The sequence below is a fragment of the Somniosus microcephalus genome, unplaced genomic scaffold, assembly GCF_052327205.1.
Source record: "Somniosus microcephalus isolate GS21.2 unplaced genomic scaffold, FLI_Smic_1.0 unresolved_chr4, whole genome shotgun sequence".
NCBI classification, from domain to species: domain Eukaryota; kingdom Metazoa; phylum Chordata; class Chondrichthyes; order Squaliformes; family Somniosidae; genus Somniosus; species Somniosus microcephalus.
Window position 1 is genome coordinate 45,852,544 of NW_028225182.1, and position 21,881 is coordinate 45,874,424.

At 45.2% G+C, this 21,881-nt stretch overlaps 15 non-coding genes across 15 annotated transcripts; 3 read left to right on the forward strand and 12 right to left on the reverse strand.

Annotated features, from left to right (window-relative positions):
• Window positions 1-2,276: 2,276 nt before the first annotated feature.
• trnal-cag (transfer RNA leucine (anticodon CAG)) lies at window positions 2,277-2,359 on the reverse strand. Its single transcript has one exon. It is a non-coding gene; the product is annotated as a tRNA-Leu (tRNA).
• A 686-nt stretch (window positions 2,360-3,045) lies between these two features.
• On the reverse strand, window positions 3,046-3,118 carry trnav-uac (transfer RNA valine (anticodon UAC)). The gene has a single exon. It is a non-coding gene; the product is annotated as a tRNA-Val (tRNA).
• Window positions 3,119-3,685: 567 nt separating this feature from the next.
• On the reverse strand, window positions 3,686-3,757 carry trnaw-cca (transfer RNA tryptophan (anticodon CCA)). The gene has a single exon. It is a non-coding gene; the product is annotated as a tRNA-Trp (tRNA).
• Window positions 3,758-6,689: 2,932 nt separating this feature from the next.
• Window positions 6,690-6,772, reverse strand: trnal-cag (transfer RNA leucine (anticodon CAG)). Its single transcript has one exon. It is a non-coding gene; the product is annotated as a tRNA-Leu (tRNA).
• A 686-nt stretch (window positions 6,773-7,458) lies between these two features.
• trnav-uac (transfer RNA valine (anticodon UAC)) lies at window positions 7,459-7,531 on the reverse strand. The gene has a single exon. It is a non-coding gene; the product is annotated as a tRNA-Val (tRNA).
• A 567-nt stretch (window positions 7,532-8,098) lies between these two features.
• On the reverse strand, window positions 8,099-8,170 carry trnaw-cca (transfer RNA tryptophan (anticodon CCA)). Its single transcript has one exon. It is a non-coding gene; the product is annotated as a tRNA-Trp (tRNA).
• A 2,932-nt stretch (window positions 8,171-11,102) lies between these two features.
• On the reverse strand, window positions 11,103-11,186 carry trnal-cag (transfer RNA leucine (anticodon CAG)). Its single transcript has one exon. It is a non-coding gene; the product is annotated as a tRNA-Leu (tRNA).
• Window positions 11,187-11,872: 686 nt separating this feature from the next.
• Window positions 11,873-11,945, reverse strand: trnav-cac (transfer RNA valine (anticodon CAC)). Its single transcript has one exon. It is a non-coding gene; the product is annotated as a tRNA-Val (tRNA).
• A 567-nt stretch (window positions 11,946-12,512) lies between these two features.
• trnaw-cca (transfer RNA tryptophan (anticodon CCA)) lies at window positions 12,513-12,584 on the reverse strand. The gene has a single exon. It is a non-coding gene; the product is annotated as a tRNA-Trp (tRNA).
• Window positions 12,585-13,045: 461 nt separating this feature from the next.
• trnar-ccu (transfer RNA arginine (anticodon CCU)) lies at window positions 13,046-13,119 on the forward strand. Its single transcript has one exon. It is a non-coding gene; the product is annotated as a tRNA-Arg (tRNA).
• A 2,390-nt stretch (window positions 13,120-15,509) lies between these two features.
• trnal-cag (transfer RNA leucine (anticodon CAG)) lies at window positions 15,510-15,592 on the reverse strand. Its single transcript has one exon. It is a non-coding gene; the product is annotated as a tRNA-Leu (tRNA).
• Window positions 15,593-16,809: 1,217 nt separating this feature from the next.
• On the forward strand, window positions 16,810-16,882 carry trnak-cuu (transfer RNA lysine (anticodon CUU)). The gene has a single exon. It is a non-coding gene; the product is annotated as a tRNA-Lys (tRNA).
• A 2,397-nt stretch (window positions 16,883-19,279) lies between these two features.
• On the reverse strand, window positions 19,280-19,362 carry trnal-cag (transfer RNA leucine (anticodon CAG)). The gene has a single exon. It is a non-coding gene; the product is annotated as a tRNA-Leu (tRNA).
• Window positions 19,363-20,048: 686 nt separating this feature from the next.
• trnav-cac (transfer RNA valine (anticodon CAC)) lies at window positions 20,049-20,121 on the reverse strand. The gene has a single exon. It is a non-coding gene; the product is annotated as a tRNA-Val (tRNA).
• A 459-nt stretch (window positions 20,122-20,580) lies between these two features.
• Window positions 20,581-20,653, forward strand: trnak-cuu (transfer RNA lysine (anticodon CUU)). The gene has a single exon. It is a non-coding gene; the product is annotated as a tRNA-Lys (tRNA).
• The last annotated feature ends 1,228 nt before the right edge of the window (window positions 20,654-21,881 follow it).

The following is a 21,881-nucleotide window of genomic DNA, read 5'->3' on the forward strand; positions in this document are numbered from 1 at the left end:
TGAAACAGAAAATGCTGGAGATACTCAGCAGGTCAGGCAGCTTCTGCGAAGAGAGAAACAGAGTTAACGTTTCAGGTCGATAACCTTTCGTCAGAACTGGAAAAAAGAGGTAATGGAACAGATTTTTAAGCAACTGTAGGGGATTCTATGAGATCATGGCTGATCTCCTGCCTCAATTCCATTCACCGGCCCTATTGCCATATCTCTTGATGCCCTTACCAGTCAGAAATCTACCGACTTCTGTTTTGAACATACGCAATGACTGAGCCTCCACAGCCCTCTGGGGTAGAGAATTCCAAAGATTCACCACCCTCTGTGTGAAGAAATTTCTTCTCCTCTCAGTCCTGAATGGCCTAACCTTTACCCTGAGGCTGTGGCCCCTGGTTCTAGACTTCCCAGCCAAGGGAAACATTCTCCCAGCATCCAACCGATCAAACCCTGTAATAATTTTGCATGCTTAATGAGATCCCCTCTCATTCTTCCGAATTCAAGAGACTGCAGTCCGAGTTTACTCAATCTCTTCTCATACGAGGTCAGTGACAGTCTTGCAAATGGTGACTTGATATTCGGTAGTGGGGTCATGGTCCAGGTGGAGGTCGGAGGAGGTGTTGGAGAGTTGGCGTACAGCTTCTGCTAGGTAGCGGTCGGTTCACCAAACAGCAACAGCACCACCCTTGTCAGCAGGTTTTGTGCTTTGCATGTTAACTGTTAACTGTTACCCATATCTCATTTTACACAATATATGGGCTACTCCAGCTCCTAATTCGTTTGTTCTTAGTTGTTATTTCCTCACACAGGAGAGCAATCTCGCCTCTGGACAAGCAGAAGGAGCAAGTTCCAACCAAATGGTTCCGCAAACGTGATAACAGCTACACTGTGGAACCGTCTCCACTTTCAGTACCAGGTCAGATGGAAATGTTAAAATTTTTTGAGGATGTAACTGGTACAATAGATAAGGGAGAACCAGTGGATGTGGTGTATTTGGATTTTCAGAAGGCTGTCGATAAGGTCCCACATAAGAGATTGGTGTGCAAAGTTAAAGCACATGGGATCGGGGGTAAGGTACTGACTTGGATAGAGAACTGGTTGGCAGACAGGAAGCAAAGAGTATGTCTAAACGGGTATTTTTCCAAGTGGCAGGCAGTTACTCGTGGGGTAGGGCAGGGATAAGTGCTAGGACCCCAGCTACTCACAATATATATTAATGATCTAGAAGGTTGAACTTGATATAATAACTCCAAGTTTGCAGACGACACAAAGCTGGGTGGGCATGTGTGCTGTGAGGAGGATGCAGAGAAACTCCAGTATGATATGGACAGGTTAGGTGATTTAGCAGAAGCATGGCAGATGCAGTATAATGTGGATAAATGTGAGGTTATCAACTTTGGTGGCAAAAACAGGAAGACAGCTTATTATCAGAATGTCAATAGATTGGGAAAAGGGGAACTGCAATGAGGCCTGGGTGTCCGTGTACACCAATCGCTGAAGGTAAGCATGCAGGTGCAGCAGGTGGTTAAGAAGGCAAATGTCGGCCTTTATAGTGAGAGGTTTCGAGTACAGGAGCAAGGATGTCTTGCTGCAGTTGTACAAGGCCTTGGTGAGACCATACCTTGAGTATTGTGTGCAGCTTTGGTCACCTTATCTGAGGAAGGATGTTCTTGCCATGGAGGGAGTGCAGCGAAGATTCACCAGACTGATACATGGGATGGCAGGAATGACGTATGAAGACAGATTGAGATGATTTGGCTTATATTCGCTAGAGTTTAGAAGAACGAGAGGGGATCTCATTGAAACTTACAAAATTCTAACAGGACTAGACACACTAGATGCAGGAAGAATGATCCCGATGGTGCGGGAATCCAGAACCAGCGGTCACAGTCTAAGGATAAGGGGTAAGCCACTTAGGGCTGAGATGAGGAGGAATTTCTTCACCCAGAGAGTGGTGAACCTGTTGAATTCTGTACCACAGAAGGCAGTTGAGGCCAATTCATTAAATATATTCAAGAAGGAGTTAGATATATTTCTTAAGGCTAAAGAGATAACGGGATATGGGGAGAAAGCAGGGACAGGGTACTGAATGTGGATGATCAGCCATGATCTCATTAAATGGCGGAGCAGGCTCGAGGGGCCGAATGGCCTACTCCTGCTCCAATCTTCTATGTTTCTATGTGAATGGAGCAGGTGAACTGCTGAATCCCACTTTTAAGGGATGTCCCAAAGTGCTTGACAGTGGTGTGAAAATAAATGAGTTCCGCTTGGTAATTCAAAGTAAAGACTGTCAGAAGTGGGATTCGTACCCACGCCTCCAGAGGAGACTGCGACCTGAACGCAGCGCCTTAGACCGCTCGGCCATCCTGACTTGCTCCGTTAATTTCTGCATCTCATCACTTCCACATGAAGAACGTTTCCGTCCGGGTGCTTGTTCAATGCTGTTGAAGGCTCAGTGACCGGGATATCATCTCCCCCGGGGTTTTCCTGAGCTTGTGCTCGGTGTATGGGGAGGTTTGTCCCGGGTCCCTATTATCTTGCAGCTCCAGGGATGGGCAGTATCAATCTGAGCTCTGGAGCTGGGGAGAAGCGAATAATTAATGGGTTTGTTTTCGGGCCTGAAATGCGGCTTAGATCTGTTGGTATTAACCGAGGCCGGGGCTGCGAGATATTTCAGTTTGTTCACGTTTAATCAGAGGAACATCCGCAGTCAGGAGCTGAAAAGGACCAAGAGCTGAAAAAACCACCAGAAAAAAGATAAGAAATATCAGCAATTGTGATCAATTCTTTAATGTGTGTTCTGGTAGTTTAGTGGTTTAATTGTTTTCATCAACATTCATTAACCGAAAGCGTTGTTTTGCAGAATGAAATAAATGCTCACAGTAAGGGACAGTCGAAAGTTGAATAATTTAACTTTAATAATTTGTGAAAGTTTATTCATTGACGAAGATTTATACCCTATCAGAATTTACACACTGTGTATTTTAGGAGTCTGCTTTAAATTGTTCGTTGCTTCTGACACAAGAAACCTGTTAAATTTATTTCACAGAAAAATAATGTTTCCGCCCGGGCTCGAACCGGGGACCTTTCGCGTGTAAAGCGAACGTGATAACCGCTACACTACGGAAACCTCTGCTGAATTGAGCATCGAGAAAGCACTGTTCAGACAGAAGGGACACTACAGAATCGCTCTTTCTGCAATGATTTCCTTTCACTGGCATTTCTCTGACCGAACTGCACAAGTCAAAAATGTTCCTTTCAAACTCATTAAACTGTCGAATTTCCTTCCCTCTGGTTTAACCCAGGCGTTTAACTTGTTCTGCAAACCATGAACCAGGTTCACCTGAATTCCAAGGTGTGTAAGGAAATCAAGCTTCAAAAGCCCTTTCATTAACCACAGGGATTCAGGCAATTTTCTGATCGCAAAGCGCTTTCTCACCTTGTCAATATCTCTCGTCTATTTGCCGGTGTTTCCCGATTCTGCCTGTCTCTCTGGCTCTGTTTATTCTGTGTGACCACCTGCAGGTTGATTTTGAGCGAATACCTGTGCTTGTGTTTTGTCACATTAAATAAATGAGGAATTGTGGCGCTTCTCTCCCTGACACTGGGCAAAGAGTGTGACAGTCTTTGGAGCAAGTGTCTGGTTATTGTGAAACGGCAAAGAAAACAATAATTCTGGAATTACCCGGAAAAACAGTGACCCCGACGTGATTTGAACACGCAGCCTTCTGATCTGGAGTCAGACGCGCTACCGTTGCGCCACGAGGTCCTACAATCGAAACCGCGCTGTTTTTATATACACACGTTCCACAAACACTGTTTCATTCCTCCTGCCTTCTCCTGATTCCTCAGTGTCATGCACAGAGGCGCCTGATGCCCTCATTTGTTTAACGTAACAAGCAGACACAAACACAGGTATTCCTTCAAAATCAACCCGCAGGTGGCCACAGACACAATAAACAGAGCCAGAGAGAAAGACAGAATCGGGAATCTCCGGGAAATAGACAAGATATATTGACAAGGACTAAAGCGTTTTGCGATCAGAAAATTGCCTGAACCCCTGTGGTTAATGAAAGGGATTATTGCTGCTTGAGTTCCTTATACGCCTTGGGCTTCTGGAGAACTTGTTTCGTAGTTTGCAGAAATGCGGCTCAAACATGCTGTTGTGACCGGGCCAGAGCCACCAGGTACCTGACTGCAATCAGCGACAATGAAATGCAGTTTCAACAGGCGCGGCTAGCTCAGTCGGTGGAACATGAGACTTTTCATCTCAGGGTCGTGGGTTCGAGCTCCCACGTTGGGCGGTATTTATTTTGTTAAACTTTTATGTTGCTTTCAAAGCGTCATTAATTGAGCGATAACCTTGTTTTGCACAATGAAAGAAATGCGAACTGAGAAAATACTGCAGAAGCTGGAAATCTGAATTGAAACAGAAAATGCTGGAGATACTCAGCAGGTCAGGCAGCTTCTGCGAAGAGAGAAACAGAGTTAACGTTTCAGGTCGATAACCTTTCGTCAGAACTGGAAAAAAGAGGTAATGGAACAGATTTTTAAGCAACTGTAGGGGATTCTATGAGATCATGGCTGATTTCCTGCCTCAATTCCATTCACCGGCCCTATTGCCATATCTCTTGATGCCCTTACCAGTCAGAAATCTACCGACTTCTGTTTTGAACATACGCAATGACTGAGCCTCCACAGCCCTCTGGGGTAGAGAATTCCAAAGATTCACCACCCTCTGTGTGAAGAAATGTCTTCTCCTCTCAGTCCTGAATGGCCTAACCTTTATCCTGAGGCTGTGGCCCCTGGTTCTAGACTTCCCAGCCAAGGGAAACATTCTCCCAGCATCCAACCGATCAAACCCTGTAATAATTTTGCATGCTTAATGAGATCCCCTCTCATTCTTCCGAATTCAAGAGACTGCAGTCCTAGTTTACTCAATCTCTTCTCATACGAGGTCAGTGACAGTCTTGCAAATGGTGGCTTGATATTCGGTAGTGGGGTCATGGTCCAGATGGAGATAGGAGGAGGTGTTGGAGATTTGTCGTACAGCTTCTGCTAGGTAGCGGTCGGTTCACCAAACAGCAACAGCACCACCCTTGTCAGCAGGTTTTGTGCTTTGCATGTTAACTGTTAACTGTTACCCATATCTCATTTTACACAATATATGGGCTACTCCAGCTCCTAATTCGTGTGTTCTTAGTTGTTATTTCCTCACACAGGAGAGCAATCTCGCCCCTGGACAAGCAGAAGGAGCAAGTTCCAACCAAATGGTTCCGCAAACGTGATAACAGCTACACTGTGGAACCGTCTCCACTTTCAGTACCAGGTCAGATGGAAATGTTAAAATTTTTTGAGGATGTAACTGGTACAATAGATAAGGGAGAACCAGTGGATGTGGTGTATTTGGACTTTCAGAAGGCTTTCGATAAGGTCCCACATAAGAGATTGGTGTGCAAAGTTAAAGCACATGGGATCGGGGGTAAGGTACTGACTTGGATAGAGAACTGGTTGGCAGACAGGAAGCAAAGAGTATGTCTAAACGGGTATTTTTCCAAGTGGCAGGCAGTTACTCGTGGTGTAGGGCAGGGATAAGTGCTAGGACCCCAGCTACTCACAATATAAATTAATGATCTAGAAGGTTGAACTAGATATAATAACTCCAAGTTTGCAGACGACACAAAGCTGGGTGGGCATGTGTGCTGTGAGGAGGATGCAGAGAAACTCCAGTATGATATGGACAGGTTAGGTGATTTAGCAGAAGCATGGCAGATGCAGTATAATGTGGATAAATGTGAGGTTATCAACTTTGGTGGCAAAAACAGGAAGACAGCTTATTATCAGAATGTCAATAGATTGGGAAAAGGGGAACTGCAATGAGACCTGGGTGTCCGTGTACACCAATCGCTGAAGGTAAGCATGCAGGTGCAGCAGGTGGTTAAGAAGGCAAATGTTGGCCTTTATAGTGAGAGGTTTCGAGTACAGGAGCAAGGATGTCTTGCTGCAGTTGTACAAGGCCTTGGTGAGACCATACCTTGAGTATTGTGTGCAGCTTTGGTCACCTTATCTGAGGAAGGATGTTCTTGCCATGGAGGGAGTGCAGCGAAGATTCAGCAGACTGATACATGGGATGGCAGGAATGACGTATGAAGACAGATTGAGATGATTTGGCTTATATTCGCTAGAGTTTAGAAGAACGAGAGGGGATCTCATTGAAACTTACAAAATTCTAACAGGACTAGACACACTAGATGCAGGAAGAATGATCCCGATGGTGCGGGAATCCAGAACCAGCGGTCACAGTCTAAGGATAAGGGGTAAGCCACTTAGGGCTGAGATGAGGAGGAATGTCTTCACCCAGAGAGTGGTGAACCTGTTGAATTCTGTACCACAGAGGGCAGTTGAGGCCAATTCATTAAATATATTCAAGAAGGAGTTAGATATATTTCTTAAGGCTAAAGAGATAACGGGATATGGGGAGAAAGCAGGGACAGGGTACTGAATGTGGATGATCAGCCATGATCTCATTAAATGGCGGAGCAGGCTCGAGGGGCCGAATGGCCTACTCCTGCTCCTATCTTCTATGTTTCTATGTGAATGGAGCAGGTGAACTGCTGAATCCCACTTTTAAGGGATGTCCCAAAGTGCTTGACAGTGGTGTGAAAATAAATGAGTTCCGCTTGGTAATTCAAAGTAAAGACTGTCAGAAGTGGGATTCGAACCCACGCCTCCAGAGGAGACTGCGACCTGAACGCAGCGCCTTAGACCGCTCGGCCATCCTGACTTGCTCCGTTAATTTCTGCATCTCATCACTTCCACATGAAGAACGTTTCCGTCCGGGTGCTTGTTCAATGCTGTTGAAGGCTCAGTGACCGGGATATCATCTCCCCCGGGGTTTTCCTGAGCTTGTGCTCGGTGTATGGGGAGGTTTGTCCCGGGTCCCTATTATCTTGCAGCTCCAGGGATGGGCAGTATCAATCTGAGCTCTGGAGCTGGGGAGAAGCGAATAATTAATGGGTTTGTTTTCGGGCCTGAAATGCGGCTTAGATCTGTTGGTATTAACCGAGGCCGGGGCTGCGAGATATTTCAGTTTGTTCACGTTTAATCAGAGGAATATCCGCAGTCAGGAGCTGAAAAGGACCAAGAGCTGAAAAAACCACCAGAAAAAAGATAAGAAATATCAGCAATTGTGATCAATTCTTTAATGTGTGTTCTGGTAGTTTAGTGGTTTAATTGTTTTCATCAACATTCATTAACCGAAAGCGTTGTTTTGCAGAATGAAATAAATGCTCACAGTAAGGGACAGTCGAAAGTTGAGTAATTTAACTTTAATAATTTGTGAAAGTTTATTCATTGACGAAGATTTATACCCTATCAGAATTTACGCACTGTGTATTTTAGGAGTCTGCTTTAAATTGTTCGTTGCTTCTGACACAAGAAACCTGTTAAATTTATTTCACAGAAAAATAATGTTTCCGCCCGGGCTCGAACCGGGGACCTTTCGCGTGTAAAGCGAACGTGATAACCGCTACACTACGGAAACCTCTGCTGAATTGAGCATCGAGAAAGCACTGTTCAGACAGAAGGGACACTACAGAATCGCTCTTTCTGCAATGATTTCCTTTCACTGGCATTTCTCTGACCGAACTGCACAAGTCAAAAATGTTCCTTTCAAACTCATTAAACTGTCGAATTTCCTTCCCTCTGGTTTAACCCAGGCGTTTAACTTGTTCTGCAAACCATGAACCAGGTTCACCTGAATTCCAAGGTGTGTAAGGAAATCAAGCTTCAAAAGCCCTTTCATTAACCACAGGGATTCAGGCAATTTTCTGATCGCAAAGCGCTTTCTCACCTTGTCAATATCTCTCGTCTATTTGCCGGTGTTTCCCGATTCTGCCTGTCTCTCTGGCTCTGTTTATTCTGTGTGACCACCTGCAGGTTGATTTTGAGCGAATACCTGTGCTTGTGTTTTGTCACATTAAATAAATGAGGAATTGTGGCGCTTCTCTCCCTGACACTGGGCAAAGAGTGTGACAGTCTTTGGAGCAAGTGTCTGGTTATTGTGAAACGGCAAAGAAAACAATAATTCTGGAATTACCCGGAAAAACAGTGACCCCGACGTGATTTGAACACGCAGCCTTCTGATCTGGAGTCAGACGCGCTACCGTTGCGCCACGAGGTCCTACAATCGAAACCGCGCTGTTTTTATATACACACGTTCCACAAACACTGTTTCATTCCTCCTGCCTTCTCCTGATTCCTCAGTGTCATGCACAGAGGCGCCTCATGCCCTCATTTGTTTAACGTAACAAGCAGACACAAACACAGGTATTCCTTCAAAATCAACCCGCAGGTGGCCACAGACACAATAAACAGAGCCAGAGAGAAAGACAGAATCGGGAATCTCCGGGAAATAGACAAGATATATTGACAAGGACTAAAGCGTTTTGCGATCAGAAAATTGCCTGAACCCCTGTGGTTAATGAAAGGGATTATTGCTGCTTGAGTTCCTTATACGCCTTGGGCTTCTGGAGAACTTGTTTCGTAGTTTGCAGAAATGCGGCTCAAACATGCTGTTGTGACCGGGCCAGAGCCACCAGGTACCTGACTGCAATCAGCGACAATGAAATGCAGTTTCAACAGGCGCGGCTAGCTCAGTCGGTCGAACATGAGACTTTTCATCTCAGGGTCGTGGGTTCGAGCTCCCACGTTGGGCGGTATTTATTTTGTTAAACTTTTATGTTGCTTTCAAAGCGTCATTAATTGAGCGATAACCTTGTTTTGCACAATGAAAGAAATGCGAACTGAGAAAATACTGCAGAAGCTGGAAATCTGAATTGAAACAGAAAATGCTGGAGATACTCAGCAGGTCAGGCAGCTTCTGCGAAGAGAGAAACAGAGTTAACGTTTCAGGTCGATAACCTTTCGTCAGAACTGGAAAAAAGAGGTAATGGAACAGATTTTTAAGCAACTGTAGGGGATTCTATGAGATCATGGCTGATTTCCTGCCTCAATTCCATTCACCGGCCCTATTGCCATATCTCTTGATGCCCTTACCAGTCAGAAATCTACCGACTTCTGTTTTGAACATACGCAATGACTGAGCCTCCACAGCCCTCTGGGGTAGAGAATTCCAAAGATTCACCACCCTCTGTGTGAAGAAATGTCTTCTCCTCTCAGTCCTGAATGGCCTAACCTTTATCCTGAGGCTGTGGCCCCTGGTTCTAGACTTCCCAGCCAAGGGAAACATTCTCCCAGCATCCAACCGATCAAACCCTGTAATAATTTTGCATGCTTAATGAGATCCCCTCTCATTCTTCCGAATTCAAGAGACTGCAGTCCTAGTTTACTCAATCTCTTCTCATACGAGGTCAGTGACAGTCTTGCAAATGGTGGCTTGATATTCGGTAGTGGGGTCATGGTCCAGATGGAGATAGGATGAGGTGTTGGAGATTTGGCGTACAGCTTCTGCTAGGTAGCGGTCGGTTCACCAAACAGCAACAGCACCACCCTTGTCAGCAGGTTTTGTGCTTTGCATGTTAACTGTTAACTGTTACCCATATCTCATTTTACACAATATATGGGCTACTCCAGCTCCTAATTCGTGTGTTCTTAGTTGTTATTTCCTCACACAGGAGAGCAATCTCGCCCCTGGACAAGCAGAAGGAGCAAGTTCCAACCAAATGGTTCCGCAAACGTGATAACAGCTACACTGTGGAACCGTCTCCACTTTCAGTACCAGGTCAGATGGAAATGTTAAAATTTTTTGAGGATGTAACTGGTAGAATAGATAAGGGAGAACCAGTGGATGTGGTGTATTTGGACTTTCAGAAGGCTTTCGATAAGGTCCCACATAAGAGATTGGTGTGCAAAGTTAAAGCACATGGGATCGGGGGTAAGGTACTGACTTGGATAGAGAACTGGTTGGCAGACAGGAAGCAAAGAGTATGTCTAAACGGGTATTTTTCCAAGTGGCAGGCAGTTACTCGTGGTGTAGGGCAGGGATAAGTGCTAGGACCCCAGCTATTCACAATATAAATTAATGATCTAGAAGGTTGAACTAGATATAATAACTCCAAGTTTGCAGACGACACAAAGCTGGGTGGGCATGTGTGCTGTGAGGAGGATGCAGAGAAACTCCAGTATGATATGGACAGGTTAGGTGATTTAGCAGAAGCATGGCAGATGCAGTATAATGTGGATAAATGTGAGGTTATCAACTTTGGTGGCAAAAACAGGAAGACAGCTTATTATCAGAATGTCAATAGATTGGGAAAAGGGGAACTGCAATGAGACCTGGGTGTCCGTGTACACCAATCGCTGAAGGTAAGCATGCAGGTGCAGCAGGTGGTTAAGAAGGCAAATGTTGGCCTTTATAGTGAGAGGTTTCGAGTACAGGAGCAAGGATGTCTTGCTGCAGTTGTACAAGGCCTTGGTGAGACCATAACTTGAGTATTGTGTGCAGCTTTGGTCACCTTATCTGAGGAAGGATGTTCTTGCCATGGAGGGAGTGCAGCGAAGATTCACCAGACTGATACATGGGATGGCAGGAATGACGTATGAAGACAGATTGAGATGATTTGGCTTATATTCGCTAGAGTTTAGAAGAACGAGAGGGGATCTCATTGAAACTTACAAAATTCTAACAGGACTAGACACACTAGATGCAGGAAGAATGATCCCGATGGTGCGGGAATCCAGAACCAGCAGTCACAGTCTAAGGATAAGGGGTAAGCCGCTTAGGGCTGAGATGAGGAGGAATTTCTTCACCCAGAGAGTGGTGAACCTGTTGAATTCTGTACCACAGAAGGCAGTTGAGGCCAATTCATTAAATATATTCAAGAAGGAGTTAGATATATTTCTTAAGGCTAAAGAGATAACGGGATATGGGGAGAAAGCAGGGACAGGGTACTGAATGTGGATGATCAGCCATGATCTCATTAAATGGCGGAGCAGGCTCGACGGGCCGAATGGCCTACTCCTGCTCCTATCTTCTATGTTTCTATGTGAATGGAGCAGGTGAACTGCTGAATCCCACTTTTAAGGGATGTCCCAAAGTGCTTGACGGTGGTGTGAAAATAAATGAGTTCCGCTTGGTAATTCAAAGTAAAGACTGTCAGAAGTGGGATTCGAACCCACAGCCTCCAGAGGAGACTGCGACCTGAACGCAGCGCCTTAGACCGCTCGGCCATCCTGACTTGCTCCATTAATTTCTGCATCTCATCACTTACCACATGAAGAACGTTTCCGTCCGGGTGCTTGTTCAATGCTGTTGAAGGCTCAGTGACCGGGATATCATCTCCCCCGGGGTTTTCCTGAGCTTGTGCTCGGTGTATGGGGAGGTTTGTCCCGGGTCCCTATTATCTTGCAGCTCCAGGGATGGGCAGTATCAATCTGAGCTCTGGAGCTGGGGAGAAGCGAATAATTAATGGGTTTGTTTTCGGGCCTGAAATGCGGCTTAGATCTGTTGGTATTAACCGAGGCCGGGGCTGCGAGATATTTCAGTTTGTTCACGTTTAATCAGAGGAATATCCGCAGTCAGGAGCTGAAAAGGACCAAGAGCTGAAAAAACACCAGAAAAAAGATAAGAAATATCAGCAATTGTGATCAATTCTTTAATGTGTGTTCTGGTAGTTTAGTGGTTTAATTGTTTTAATCAACATTCATTAACCGAAAGCGTTGTTTTGCAGAATGAAATAAATGCTCACAGTAAGGGACAGTCGAAAGTTGAGTAATTTAACTTTAATAATTTGTGAAAGTTTATTCATTGACGAAGATTTAAAACCCAACAGAATTTACGCACTGTGTATTTTAGGAGTCTGCTTTAAATTGTTCGTTGCTTCTGACACAAGAAACCTGTTAAATTTATTTCACAGAAAGATAATGTTTCCGCCCGGGCTCGAACCGGGGACCTTTCGCGTGTGAGGCGAACGTGATAACCGCTACACTACGGAAACCTCTGCTGAATTGAGTATCGAGAAAGCACTGTTCAGACAGAAGGGACACTACAGAATCGCTCTTTCTGCAATGATTTCCTTTCACTGGCATTTCTCTGACCGAACTGCACAAGTCAAAAATGTTCCTTTCAAACTCATTAAACTGTCGAATTTCCTTCCCTCTGGTTTAACCCAGACGTTTAACTTGTTCTGCAACCCATGAACCAGGTTCACCTGAATTCCAAGGTGTGTAAGGAAATCAAGCTTCAAAAGCCCTTTCATTAACCACAGGGATTCAGGCAATTTTCTGATCGCAAAGCGCTTTCTCACCTTGTCAATATCTCTCGTCTATTTGCCGGTGTTTCCCGATTCTGCCTGTCTCTCTGGCTCTGTTTATTCTGTGTGACCACCTGCAGGTTGATTTTGAGCGAATACCTGTGCTTGTGTTTTGTCACATTAAATAAATGAGGAATTGTGGCGCTTCTCTCCCTGACACTGGGGAAAGAGTGAGACAGTGTTTGGAGCAAGTGTCTGGTTATTGTGAAACGGCAAAGAAAACAATAATTCTGGAATTACCCGGAAAAGCAGTGACCCCGACGTGATTTGAACACGCAGCCTTCTGATCTGGAGTCAGACGCGCTACCGTTGCGCCACGAGGTCCTACAATCGAAAACGCGTTGTTTTTATATACACACGTTCCACAAACACTGTTTCATTCCTCCTGCCTTCTCCTGATTCCTCAGTGTCATGCACAGAGGCGCCTCATGCCCTCATTTGTTTAACGTAACAAGCAGACACAAACACAGGTATTCCTTCAAAATCAACCCGCAGGTGGCCACAGACACAATAAACAGAGCCAGAGAGAAAGACAGAATCGGGAATCTCCGGGAAATAGACAAGATATATTGACAAGGACTAAAGCGTTTTGCGATCAGAAAATTGCCTGAACCCCTCTGGTTAATGAAAGGGATTATTGCTGCTTGAGTTCCTTATACGCCTTGGGCTTCTGGAGAACTTGTTTCGTAGTTTGCAGAAATGCGGCTCAAACATGCTGTTGTGACCGGGCCGGAGCCACCAGGTACCTGACTGCAATCAGCGACAATGAAATGCAGTTTCAACAGGCGCGGCTAGCTCAGTCGGTAGAACATGAGACTCCTAATCTCAGGGTCGTGGGTTCGAGCTCCCACGTTGGGCGGTATTTATTTTGTTAAACTTTTATGTTGCTTTCAAAGCGTCATTAATTGAGCGATAACCTTGTTTTGCACAATGAAAGAAATGCGAACTGAGAAAATACTGCAGAAGCTGGAAATCTGAATTGAAACAGAAAATGCTGGAGATACTCAGCAGGTCAGGCAGCTTCTGCGAAGAGAGAAACAGAGTTAACGTTTCAGGTCGATAACCTTTCGTCAGAACTGGAAAAAAGAGGTAATGGAACAGATTTTTAAGCAACTGTAGGGGATTCTATGAGATCATGGCTGATCTCCTGCCTCAATTCCATTCACCGGCCCTATTGCCATATCTCTTGATGCCCTTACCAGTCAGAAATCTACCGACTTCTGTTTTGAACATACGCAATGACTGAGCCTCCACAGCCCTCTGGGGTGGAGAATTCCAAAGATTCACCACCCTCTGTGTGAAGAAATTTCTTCTCCTCTCAGTCCTGAATGGCCTAACCTTTATCCTGAGGCTGCGGCCCCTGGTTCTAGACTTCCCAGCCAAGGGAAACATTCTCCCAGCATCCAACCGATCAAACCCTGTAATAATTTAGCATGCTTAATGAGATCCCCTCTCATTCTTCCGAATTCAAGAGACTGCAGTCCTAGTTTACTCAATCTCTTCTCATACGAGGTCAGTGACAGTCTTGCAAATGGTGACTTGATATTCGGTAGTGGGGTCATGGTCCAGGTGGAGGTAGGAGGAGGTGTTGGAGAGTTGGCGTACAGCTTCTGCTAGGTAGCGGTCGGTTCACCAAACAGCAACAGCACCACCCTTGTCAGCAGGTTTTGTGCTTTGCATGTTAACTGTTACCCATATCTCATTTTACACAATATATGGGCTACTCCAGCTCCTAATTCGTTTGTTCTTAGTTGTTATTTCCTCACACAGGAGAGCAATCTCGCCCCTGGACAAGCAGAAGGAGCAAGTTCCAACCAAATGGTTCCGCAAACGTGATAACAGCTACACTGTGGAACCGTCTCCACTTTCAGTACCAGGTCAGATGGAAATGTTAAAATTTTTTGAGGCTGTAACTGGTAGAATAGATAAGGGAGAACCAGTGGATGTGGTGTATTTGGACTTTCAGAAGGCTTTCGATAAGGTCGCACATAAGAGATTGGTGTGCAAAGTTAAAGCACATGGGATCGGGGGTAAGGTACTGACTTGGATAGAGAACTGGTTGGCAGACAGGAAGCAAAGAGTATGTCTAAACGGGTATTTTTCCAAGTGGCAGGCAGTTACTCGTGGGGTAGGCAGGGATAAGTGCTAGGACCCCAGCTACTCACAATATATATTAATGATCTAGAAGGTTGAAATTGATATAATAACTCCAAGTTTGCAGACGACACAAAGCTAGGTGGGCATGTGTGCTGTGAGGAGGATGCAGAGAAACTCCAGTATGATATGGACAGGTTAGGTGATTTAGCAGAAGCATGGCAGATGCAGTGTAATGTGGATAAATGTGAGGTTATCAACTTTGGTGTCAAAAACAGGAAGACAGCTTATTATCAGAATGTCAATAGATTGGGAAAAGGGGAACTGCAATGAGACCTGGGTGTCCGTGTACTCCAATCGCTGAAGGTAAGCATGCAGGTGCAGCAGGTGGTTAAGAAGGCAAATGTTGGCCTTTATAGTGAGAGGTTTCGAGGACAGGAGCAAGGATGTCTTGCTGCAGTTGTACAAGGCCTTGGTGAGACCATACCTTGAGTATTGTGTGCAGCTTTGGTCACCTTATCTGAGGAAGGATGTTCTTGCCATGGAGGGAGTGCAGCGAAGATTCACCAGACTGATACATGGGATGGCAGGAATGACGTATGAAGACAGATTGAGATGATTTGGCTTATATTCGCTGGAGTTTAGAAGAACGAGAGGGGATCTCATTGAAACTTACAAAATTCTAACAGGACTAGACACACTAGATGCAGGAAGAATGATCCCGATGGTGCGGGAATCCAGAACCAGCGGTCACAGTCTAAGGATAAGGGGTAAGCCGCTTAGGGCTGAGATGAGGAGGAATTTCTTCACCCAGAGAGTGGTGAACCTGTTGAATTCTGTACCACAGAAGGCAGTTGAGGCCAATTCATTAAATATATTCAAGAAGGAGTTAGATATATTTCTTAAGGCTAAAGAGATAACGGGATATGGGGAGAAAGCAGGGACAGGGTACTGAATGTGGATGATCAGCCATGATCTCATTAAATGGCGGAGCAGGCTCGACGGGCCGAATGGCCTACTCCTGCTCCTATCTTCTATGTTTCATACGTGAATGGAGCAGGTGAACTGCTGAATCCCACTTTTAAGGGATGTCCCAAAGTGCTTGACAGTGGTGTGAAAATAAATGAGTTCCGCTTGGTAATTCAAAGTAAAGACTGTCAGAAGTGGGATTCGAACCCACGCCTCCAGAGGAGACTGCGACCTGAACGCAGCGCCTTAGACCGCTCGGCCATCCTGACTTGTTGAGTTAATTTTTGCATCTCATCACTTCCACATGAAGAACGTTTCCGTCCGGGTGCTTGTTCAATGCTGTTGAAGGCTCAGTGACCGGGATATCATCTCCCCCGGGGTTTTCCTGAGCTTGTGCTCGGTGTATGGGGAGGTTTGTCCCGGATCCCTGGTATCTTGCAGCTCCAGGGATGGGCAGTAACAATCTGAGCTCTGGAGCTGGAGAAAAGCGAATAATTAATGGGTTTGTTTTCAGGCCTGAAATGCGGCTTAGATCTATTGGTACTAACCGAGGCCGGGGCTGCGAGATATTTCAGTTTGTTCACGTTTAATCAGAAGAATATCCGCAGTCAGGAGCTGAAAAGGACCAAGAGCTGAAAAAACACCAGAAAAAAGATAAGAAATATCAGCAATTGTGATCAACTCTTTAATGTGTGTTCTGGTAGTTTAGTGGTTTAATTGTTTTAATCAACATTCATTAACCGAAAGCGTTGTTTTGCAGAATGAAAGAAATGCTCACAGTAAGGGACAGTCGAAAGTTGAGTAAGTTAACTTTAATAATTTGTGAAAGTTTATTCATTGACGAAGATTTATACCCTATAAGAATTTACGCACCGTGTATTTTAGGAGTCTGCTTTAAATTGTTCGTTGCTTCTGACACAAGAAACCTGTTAAATTTATTTCACAGAAAAATAAAGCTTCCGCCCGGGCTCGACCCGGGGACTTTTCGCGTGTGAGGCAAACGTGATAACCGCTACACTACAGAAACCTCTGCTTAACCCGCGCTTTTTTTATATGCACACGTTCCACAAACACTGTTTCATTCCTCCTGCCTTCTCCTGATTCCTCATTGTCATGCACAGAAGCGCCTGATGCCCTCATTTGTTTAACGTAACAAGCAGACACAAACACAGGTATTCCTTCAAAATCAACCCGCAGGTGGCCACAGACACAATAAACAGAGCCAGAGAGAAAGACAGAATCGGGAATCTCCGGGAAATAGACAAGAGATATTGACAAAGACTAAAGCGCTTTGCGATCAGAAAATTGCCTGAACCCCTGTGGTTAATGAAAGGGATTTTGCTGCTTGAGTTCCTTATACGCCTTGGGCTTCTGGAGAACTTGTTTCGCAGCTTGCAGAAACGCGGCTCAGACATGCTGTTGTGACCGGGCCGGAGCCACCAGGTACCTGACCGCAATCAGCGACAATGAAATACAGTTCTAACAGGCCCGGCTAGCTCAGTCGGTAGAGCATGAGACTCTTACTCTCAGGGTCGTGGGTTCGAGCCCCACGTTGGGCGGTATTTATTTGGTTAAACTTTTATGTTGCTTTCAAAGCGTCATCAATTGAGCGATAACCTTGTTTTGCACAATGAAAGAAATGCGAACTGAGGAAATACTGCAGATGCTGGAAATCTGAATTGAAACAGAAAATGCTGGAGATACTCAGCAGGTCAGGCAGCTTCTGCGAAGAGAGAAACAGAGTTAACGTTTCAGGTCGATAACCTTTCGTCAGAACTGGTAAAAAGAGGTAATGGGACAGATTTTTAAGCAAGTGTAGGGGATTCTATGAGATCATGGCTGATCTCCTGCCTCAATTCCATTCACCGGCCCTATCGCCATATCCCTTGAAGCCCTTACCAGTCAGAAATCTACCGACTTCTGTTTTGAACATACCCAATGACTGAGCCTCCACAGCCCTCTGGGGTAGAGAATTCCAAAGATTCACCACCCTCTGTGTGAAGAAATTTCTTCTCCTCTCAGTCCTGAATGGCCTAACCTTTATCCTGAGGCTGTGGCCCCTGGTTCTAGACGCCCCAGCCAAGGGAAACATTTTCCCAGCATCCAACCGATCAAACCCTGTAATAATTTTGCATGCTTAATGAGATCCCCTCTCATTCTTCCGAATTCAAGAGATTGCAGGCCTAGTTTACTCAATCTCTTCTCATACGAGGTCAGTGACAGTCTTGCAAATGGTGACTTGATATTCGGTAGTGGGGTCATGGTCCAGGCGGAGGTAGGATGAGGTGTTGGAGAGTTGGCGTACAGCTTCCGCTAGGTAGAGGTCGGTTCGCCAAACAGCAACAGCACCACCCTTGTCAGCAGGTTTTGTGCTTTGCATGTTAACTGTTAACTGTTACCCATATCTCATTTTACACAATATATGGGCTATTCCAGCTCCTAATTCTTTTGTTCTTAGTTGTTATTTCCTCACACAGGAGAGCAATCTCGCCCCTGGACAAGCAGAAGGAGCAAGTTCCAACAAAATGATTCCGCAAACGTGATAACTGCTACACTGTGGAACCGTCTCCACTTTCAGTACCAGGTCAGATGGAAATGTTAAAATTTTTTGAGGATGTAACTGGTAGAATAGATAAGGGAGAACCAGTGGATGTGGTGTATTTGGACTTTCAGAAGGCTTTCGATAAGGTCCCACATAATAGATTGGCGTGCAAAGTTGAAGCACATGGGATCGGGTGTAAGATACTGACTTGGATAGAGAACTGGTTGGCAGACAGGAAGCAAAGAGTATGTCTAAACGGGCCTTTATCCAAGTGGCAGGCAGTTACTAGTGGGGTAGGGCAGGGATACGTGCTAGGACCCCAGCTACTCACAATATATGTGAATGATCTAGAAGGTTGAACTAGATGTAATAACTCCAAGTTTGCAGACGACACAAAGCAGGGTTGGCATGTGTGCTGTGAGGAGGATGCAGAGAACCTCCAGTATGATATGGACAGGTTAGGTGATTTAGCAGAAGCATGGCAGATGCAGTATAATGTGGATAAATGTGAGGTTATCAACTTTGGTGGCAAAAACAGGAAGACAGCTTATTATCAGCATGTCAATAGATTGGGAAAAGGGGAACTGCAATGAGACCTGGGTGTCCGTGTGCACCAATCGCTGAAGGTAAGCCTGCAGGTGCAGCAGGTGGTTAAGAAGGCAAATGTTGGCCTTTTCAGTGAGAGGTTTCGAGTACAGGAGCAAGGATGTCTTGCTGCAGTTGTACAAGGCCTTAGTGAGACCATACCTTAAGTATTGTGTGCAGCTTTGGTCACCTTATCTGAGGAAGGATGTTCTTGCCATGGAGGGAGTGCAGCGAAGATTCTCCAGACTGATACATGGGATGGCAGGAATGACGTATGAAGACAGATTGAGATGATTAGGCTTATATTCGCTAGAGTTTAGAAGAACGAGAGGGGATCTCATTGAAACTTACAAAATTCTAACAGGACAAGACACGCTAGATGCAGGAAGAATGATCCCGATGGTGCGGGAATCCAGAACCAGCAGTCACAGTCTAAGGATAAGGGGTAAGCCACATAGGGTTGAGATGAGGAGGAATTTCTTCACCCAGAGAGTGGTGAACCTGTTGAATTCTGTACCACAGAAGGCAGTTGAGGCCAATTCATTAAATATATTCAAGAAGGAGTTCGATATATTTCTTAAGGCTAAAGAGATAAAGGGATATGGGGAGAAAGCAGGGACAGGGTACTGAATGTGGATGATCAGCCATGATCTCATTAAATTGCGGAGCAGGCTCGAGTGGCCGAATGGCCTACTCCTGCTCCTATCTTCTATGTTTCTATGTGAATGGAGCAGGTGAACTGCTGAATCCCACTTTTAAGGTATGTCCCAAAGTGCTTGACAGTGGTGTGAAAATAAATGAGTTCCGCGTGGTAATTAAAAGTAAAGACTGTCAGAAGTAGGATTCGAACCCACGCCTCCAGAGGAGACTGCGACCTGAACGCAGCGCCTTAGACCGCTCGGCCATCCTGACTTGTTGAGTTAATTTTTGCATCTCATCACTTCCACATGAAGAACGTTTCCGTCCGGGTGCTTGTTCAATGCTGTTGAAGGCTCAGTGACCGGGATATCATCTCCCCCGGGGTTTTCCTGAGCTTGTGCTCGGTGTATGGGGAGGTTTGTCCCGGATCCCTGGTATCTTGCAGCTCCAGGGATGGGCAGTAACAATTCTGAGCTCTGTAGCTGGAGAAAAGCGAATAATTAATGGGTTTGTTTTCAGGCCTGAAATGCGGCTTAGATCTGTTGGTACTAACCGAGGCCGGGGCTGCGAGATATTTCAGTTTGTTCACGTTTAATCAGAAGAATATCCGCAGTCAGGAGCTGAAAAGGACCAAGAGCTGAAAAAACACCAGAAAAAAGATAAGAAATATCAGCAATTGTGATCAACTCTTTAATGTGTGTTCTGGTAGTTTAGTGGTTTAATTGTTTTAATCAACATTCATTAACCGAAAGCGTTGTTTTGCAGAATGAAAGAAATGCTCACAGTAAGGGACAGTCGAAAGTTGAGTAATTTAACTTTAATAATTTGTGAAAGTTTATTCATTGACGAAGATTTATACCCTATAAGAATTTACGCACCGTGTATTTTAGGAGTCTGCTTTAAATTGTTCGTTGCTTCTGACACAAGAAACCTGTTAAATTTATTTCACAGAAAAATAAAGTTTCCGCCCGGGCTCGACCCGGGGACTTTTCGCGTGTGAGGCAAACGTGATAACCGCTACACTACAGAAACCTCTGCTTAACCCGCGCTTTTTTTATATGCACACGTTCCACAAACACTGTTTCATTCCTCCTGCCTTCTCCTGATTCCTCATTGTCATGCACAGAAGCGCCTGATGCCCTCATTTGTTTAACGTAACAAGCAGACACAAACACAGGTATTCCTTCAAAATCAACCCGCAGGTGGCCACAGACACAATAAACAGAGCCAGAGAGAAAGACAGAATCGGGAATCTCCGGGAAATAGACAAGAGATATTGACAAAGACTAAAGCGCTTTGCGATCAGAAAATTGCCTGAACCCCTGTGGTTAATGAAAGGGATTTTGCTGCTTGAGTTCCTTATACGCCTTGGGCTTCTGGAGAACTTGTTTCGCAGCTTGCAGAAACGCGGCTCAGACATGCTGTTGTGACCGGGCCGGAGCCACCAGGTACCTGACCGCAATCAGCGACAATGAAATACAGTTCTAACAGGCCCGGCTAGCTCAGTCGGTAGAGCATGAGACTCTTAATCTCAGGGTCGTGGGTTCGAGCCCCACGTTAGGCGGTATTTATTTGGTTAAACTTTTATGTTGCTTTCAAAGCGTCATTAATTGAGCGATAACCTTGTTTTGCACAATGAAAGAAATGCGAACTGAGAAAATACTGCAGATGCTGGAAATCTGAATTGAAACAGAAAATGCTGGAGATACTCAGCAGGTCAGGCAGCTTCTGCGAAGAGAGAAACAGAGTTAACGTTTCAGGTCGATAACCTTTCGTCAGAACTGGTAAAAAGAGGTAATGGGACAGATTTTTAAGCAAGTGTAGGGGATTCTATGAGATCATGGCTGATCTCCTGCCTCAATTCCATTCACCGGCCCTATCGCCATATCCCTTGAAGCCCTTACCAGTCAGAAATCTACCGACTTCTGTTTTGAACATACCCAATGACTGAGCCTCCACAGCCCTCTGGGGTAGAGAATTCCAAAGATTCACCACCCTCTGTGTGAAGAAATTTCTTCTCCTCTCAGTCCTGAATGGCCTAACCTTTATCCTGAGGCTGTGGCCCCTGGTTCTAGACGCCCCAGCCAAGGGAAACATTTTCCCAGCATCCAACCGATCAAACCCTGTAATAATTTTGCATGCTTAATGAGATCCCCTCTCATTCTTCCGAATTCAAGAGATTGCAGGCCTAGTTTACTCAATCTCTTCTCATACGAGGTCAGTGACAGTCTTGCAAATGGTGACTTGATATTCGGTAGTGGGGTCATGGTCCAGGCGGAGGTAGGATGAGGTGTTGGAGAGTTGGCGTACAGCTTCCGCTAGGTAGAGGTCGGTTCGCCAAACAGCAACAGCACCACCCTTGTCAGCAGGTTTTGTGCTTTGCATGTTAACTGTTAACTGTTACCCATATCTCATTTTACACAATATATGGGCTATTCCAGCTCCTAATTCTTTTGTTCTTAGTTGTTATTTCCTCACACAGGAGAGCAATCTCGCCCCTGGACAAGCAGAAGGAGCAAGTTCCAACAAAATGATTCCGCAAACGTGATAACTGCTGCACTGTGGAACCGTCTCCACTTTCAGTACCATGTCAGATGGAAATGTTAAAAATTTTTGAGGATGTAACTGGTAGAATAGATAAGGGAGAACCAGTGGATGTGGTGTATTTGGACTTTCAGAAGGCTTTCGATAAGGTCCCACATAATAGATTGGCGTGCAAAGTTAAAGCACATGGGATCGGGTGTAAGATACTGACTTGGTTAGAGAACTGGTTGGCAGACAGGAAGCAAAGT